This window comes from Solanum dulcamara, chromosome 8, assembly GCF_947179165.1.
Source record: "Solanum dulcamara chromosome 8, daSolDulc1.2, whole genome shotgun sequence".
Taxonomy (NCBI): Eukaryota; Viridiplantae; Streptophyta; class Magnoliopsida; order Solanales; family Solanaceae; genus Solanum; species Solanum dulcamara.
This window is the reverse complement of record NC_077244.1, coordinates 18945476-18951674: the sequence shown is the minus strand read 5'-3', so window position 1 is coordinate 18951674 and position 6199 is coordinate 18945476. Positions and strand designations below refer to the sequence as shown.

Sequence of the window (6199 nt, the reverse complement as noted above, 5' to 3'; positions counted from 1 at the left end):
CTTGGGTGCATTTATGCGCCAATAGCCAACATAACCCATGTTTGTAGTCAAGTTTGAGAACGAATTCTTAAATTTTAGTTCATTTTTAGAGTATTTGTGGGTTATTTTAGCTAACTAACGTGATTAGACATTTTCAGGGCTAAAAAGGAGAAATGGACCTTTAAAAGGGCATATTGATGAAAGTGGAGCTTGAAGATGAAGTTGGGAACAAAAGTGAAGAAATTATATTGTGAAGATACACCTCCGTGTCACGCATTTTGCTTTAGGGATTAAGGCATGGATTTTGGACTAATTATTTGGCGTGACAAACGTGTCTGTACCAGGTTCGCGTCGCGAACCTGGCTAATGCTAGAAGGAAATTCACTGAGAATAGCAAAATGGGAAATTACAAGGTGAAGAAACAAGTCCACATCGCTGACTTCAGTACAACTAATGAACCTTCGCATTTTTCCGAGGCTATAAATAGCACACTTGTATTTTTTATTATTGATTTAATTTTTATTCGAAGTTTTGATAAATGGGAGCGAAGGAAAAACTTCTCTAAGGTTACTTTTCTCCTTCTTTTTCATTTTAGTCTACTTTTTAATGCCATTAATTATTTCCATGTTTTTATCAAGACAATGGGTGGCTAAAATTCTAGGGTTGTAGCCACAAGATTATGGTTTAATATGATTGGCTTTGGTTGAAAATGGGTTCTTGTGTATGATTATTCCTATATTCTTGCTTCTACTATTTTAATGCTTGATCACCATTAGAACACATTTGTTGTCTACTTGGAACTCGAAAGACGGATAGGGGATAGAACAATAGAATATATGGATCATGTTTGTTCTAGAATCGCCTAGAATAATTCGTGTATAGGATGCTTGTGTCACATACATATACACCATATTTGGTTACTAGACAGGATGATAGGATATTAATGCATCTTTGTTGTTTCATGCTTATCCCCGCTGAACAATGTAGTTAGGTTGTCAACACAGGCAGACAATTAGACGTTGGGAGGCTATGATTGTAATATAAACCCTATAAATTAGTAATTAAAAGACCAATTGGATGCCGAAGTAAAGAGTATTAGGCCTAAAATCTATACGTGCTACAACCCTAGAATTCATTCTTAATTTGATTAAACTCCAAGTACTTATTAAATTACTTTTAATATTATTTTCAATAGGCTAGAATTAGAAATAACAAATTCAATTCTTTGTAACACACAAATAAATTAGTTCATTAGGAGGTTAGAAAGTTCCTAATTAAAGTCCTTTGTGTCCGACAATCCGGCTATGAAAAGAGTCACTCGTATATTTACGTGTGCTTTGGTAGCAACAAGTTTTTGGCACCGTTGCCAGAGACTTTAAATTTGGCAATTGTTTCTTTTTGAAGTTTCTTCATTATTTGTGTTAGTGTTAACAACTTGATCTTAATAAATGATTTCTTGCAATTATCCTTAAATAAGAACAGTGGAAGGAGTGGAGAAATTATAGAGCTTCTAGCTAAGCCCAAGATATTTTTACATCAACAAAGGAGGATAGCGGCTGCTCAATATCTCGTACAATAAATTAATTTGGAGGATAATCAAGAAGTGCCCGTGGTGGTACCTAAAAATATGGTAGCAAGAACTATTAGGGATGTGGAAATCCCTCAAACTACAAGTGTTACTAACAACATCTAAAAATTGTCTGCTGGAGGTAAATTCAAACTAAAGCAAAATATGGTGCAACTCTTGCACACTAATGGCCAGTTCACTGGATTGCCACATGAGGATCCCCAAGTTCGTTTGCATAATTTCTTGGAGATCAATGACACCTATACACCAACTGGAGTGTCATTGGACTATGTAAGACTAACCTTGTTCCGATTTTCTCTGTTGGGAGAAGCAAGGAGGTGGTTGAAGACGGAGCCACCAAACTCAATCACTACTTGGGATGATTTAGCCTGAAAGTTTCTAATCAGATTCTCCCCATCAGGGAAGACAACAAAGCTAAGAAGTGAAATCTTGAGTTTTAAGTAGAAAGCTGGTGAGAATTTGTACCAAGCCTAGGAAAGGTTTAAATATTTACTTATTAGTTGTCCTCACCATCATCAAGCTAATGAGGTGTTGGTCCATACCTTCATTGAAGGGTTGGAACCCAACACCAAATTACTTCTTAACTCTATTGCATATGGACAGGCTTTGGAGAAGACTTATGATGAGCTCTATGCCCTACTCAACCGCATATCTCATAGAAATCCTTAGTGGAATGAGGGACCTCTAGGACTATGGTTCAAAAATAGGAAGGTATACTTAAAGTTGATGCGGTGATAGCCTTAACAGCTTAGATTGCAGTAATGTATAATATGATGAACACGCAGTTCAACAACTTAGCGTTGGGGCAACAACATGCTCCAGTAAATATAGTATAATAACATACAACATGGTGCGAGATGTGTGGTAGTAGTGAGCATATGTCTGAATATTATGGAGCCAATCTGGAATTGGTTAATTTTGTAGGTAATGCACAAAAAGGGTGGAGGTCAGCAAAACTATAGTAACACTTATAATCCCAGTTGGAAGAACCACCCAAATTTCTCCTAGGTGGAAATCAGCATAACCAGCACCAAAGGAAAAACTCAGTACAGACCGCAAAGAGAAGGAAAACACTATAATCAACAAGGCCAAGGTAGCCAGCAAGCAGGAGGTTCAGGAAATATGAGTGTGAAATATATGTTTAAAAAACACGTGGTTGACAAAGCTAAGTTATCCACTGAGGTTCATCAATACCATATTACAAATCAGAACCTAAAGAAGCAGGTTAGACAGCTCGTTAGTACTCAGAACTCTCGCCAGCAAGGTGGTCTGCCAGGTAACACTGACCCAAACCCCAAGCAGGTAAATGTTGTGTATCCCCAAAGTGGTCTCCCATTAGCTGAGTTGTCTCCACAAAGCAAAGTTAGAGAAGGTAATAGTAAAGAAATGACTATTTGGTCCTCCAATTTTATGGGGGTCGAGGGTATTTTTGTATTATTTTTACCTTTCGAATTATGGGCGTCCAATCGGTTATTGTTTGATTATAATTATACTTATCTGATGTTGTATTTGTTGTTAGTACTCCTTGATAGGCTGAGTTAGATTAGTCCTTAGGTGACTATGTGATTAGAAGTGATTTTCGTCTTTTGTTCTTTACTAGTTGAGTCCTACAGTGTTTCATTGTTGTTATTAGGTTATTGGCTTGCACTTTGAGGTGCGTTCCTTGACTTTGGTTATTTTCTCTATGTATCCTATCTCTGCACTCTTATTTTATGTTCTACATTGTGTTAGTTCTTGATTAGTTACTTGTGTTGTATTTATCTTGTTACATGTTATTTATACTTGTTTTATCTGTGTACCTCAGTCCGCCTATGCCTATTGGAGTACCATTCATTTGATACTTCTTTTTTAAAAATATACTAATAATAAACATATGTTCTTAACTAATATTATAAAATAAATAATTGATCTATATATTTCAAATCAATATATTTTAATTAAATTAATCATAAAAACTATTAAAATATATGAAACTGAAAATATAACATAAGCTCTAAATTCAAAACAAAAAATTTAATAGTATACTGTTATGTCAAATTTCAATATAACGTATATAAATATGATTTAAAAGAAATAAAAAATGTAAGTCTATAACTTTATTCAACAATGAATTAAAATTTAATCTAAAAGTTATAATACTAATAAAATTATGTTAATGAAAAAGAATTTAAGATAATAGAAATAAAAAATAAATGAAAATGCAAAAAATAAAAATAAAAAGAAGAAATCTAAAAGTAACCAGCTTGTAATTATACCATGTAATTAATTACCAATAATTCATAGCTATCCTAAGATTTGGAGAGTATAATTACCTTGCCAATTATACCTATTACCTGCTAACTAAATAATCACATGACCAAGCAAACATGTCAGATAGTGTAATTACATTAATTATCAAATCCAATTACCAGGGGCTTTAGAAACAAGCTCTAAGGGTCTGTTTGGAAAGTCACATGACAATTGAAAAATACTAGAGTAGTAATTACTAGCCTAGTAATTATGCAATCTAGTAATTACGATGACCTATTTGTTTACCATGATGTAATTACAATGTAATCATAAATGTAATATTTGGTTGCCTAAGTGTAATCATAAGGTTATACTAAATTTTAAAATATAAGTTAATGATGTTAAATTAAAAATTTATATGAGACAAATAAGGTCCTTTATAAATGATATTAAATCAAATATTTTAGATATATATATATATATATATTATATTTTGAAAATATATTAATTCATAAACATATGTTCTCAACTAACATTATAAAAAATAATTGATTTATATTTATCAAATTAGTATATTTTAATAAAATTAATCATAAAAACTAAAAGTACAAGATTTCGATGAACATCATGAAAGACATGTTTGACAGAAAGATTAATATTATAATATAATATCATAAAATTATTAAAATATTTGAAAAAATATAATCTATCAAGTCTAACTAAAAAAATAGCTTGCAATGTAAATATCAAGTCTGTAAACAACAAATTTTTGAGCTGAAAAAAAATAAATAATCAAGACCGAAAAATTGGAGTAACAAAGTGTAATATTTGATTTTAAAATGTAGTGCGTGTTACAATCTCTATGATAATCCTCTGATTCTTCAAATAATATGGAATATGTTGAACTTGAATTTGATTTAGAGTCAAGGGCTTGAATAACTTGATCTTGAATCTTCGTCTTCAAATTTGGATTTGAATTATTCGTCACGAACACTTGTATGGTTATGACGAATAATAAATATGAACAAGTAACTTGATCTTGAACTTCTTGATATTTTTCTTCGTTCTTGATGTTGAACTTGAGCTTGAATTTGATTACTTCAACTTTGTAGCTTTGTAGAAAATTTATTGCCTTTGATCCACGAGCTCTCTTCTTGCTTCTTGTTCTTTTTCAACCCTCCCGGAGAATAATGAGGACCCCTATTTATAGTTGTAGGAAGTGGTATGAGGGTGTGATTTGATTGGTTGGTTTGAACTGACCAATCAGATTTTTTTAGTGAAGAGCTTTAATTTGATTGGTCAGAACATGTTACATATACACGTGACATTATTCTAGTGGCTTATTTAAATTGACTTAGATTGCCACATAACTTCGACACGTGGCATGATTTTAGTGGCTTATTTAATTTGACTTGGATTGCCATATAATTTTGGCACATGCCATGATTCTAATGGCTCATTTAATTTGACTTGGATTGCCATATAACTTTGACATGTGGTATAATTTTAGTGACTCATTTAATTTGACTTGGATTGCCACATCGTTTGGATTATTTTTTTGAATTTAATATAGTCTAAATTAATTTACGGATTTAAATCCAATATAATTTTAATGTTTACAAATGCCCCCTACTTCAAGTCTTGTCAAAATATTTTATTTTTTTGAAGACTGGGCTTGAAGTATTAACTTAACATTTTAATTGAGATCAATATTAAATTATATATATAAATCTTGCACGCCATAATTGGATAAAGACCAAAAATTAAAGGACCTTATATAAGCATAATGATCAGAGCTATAATAATAATTATAATTATATTCTTTAAGCTTGAAATCATAATCCACTTAGAGGGATAGTTAATGTCGGTCAATGATTACAATTAGTAGTTCAATAATTCAAGTCTTTTTAAGAGTATAATTATTTTAAGTGTTTCACATGGAAACAAATACTTCCACAACAACCTTAGGGATCTCTATAAATAGAGATATGCTCTTCATATTTTGCATCAATTGCAGTGTTGCAAGCCACAACGAGCGAGCACAATATAAGGTAATTTTTTCTTCTTCTTTTTTTGTGTTGGGCCGTAGGATATTTTTTTTGGGTCGTAGGTCCCTTCTTTTTTTAGGCCCTTTTTTTTAAAAAAATAATGATAATAATCATCAAATTAGAATTCAGAAAGGACACACTTCTTTTAGAATACGAATAACCCAAATTTTCATAATTTTACAACCAATTAGGATTTGGAGAGAATAAATTTGTACCATTCCACTAGAGTCCTAACCTAAAATGTAATTATAGTTACTTTGGGTGAAGGATTCCCTCACCATCACTATTTATTCTATAAATAGACTCTCTCTCTTTATTTATTTTTTTATCATTGGCATTGATAATTTTGATGCTC

At 31.8% G+C, this 6199-nt stretch overlaps 1 non-coding gene across 1 annotated transcript; it reads right to left on the bottom strand.

Moving 5' to 3' along the window:
* Positions 1-1978: 1978 nt before the first annotated feature.
* LOC129901948 (small nucleolar RNA R71) lies at positions 1979-2085 on the bottom strand. The gene has a single exon (XR_008770022.1). It is a non-coding gene; the product is annotated as a small nucleolar RNA R71 (small nucleolar RNA).
* Positions 2086-6199: the final 4114 nt, after the last annotated feature.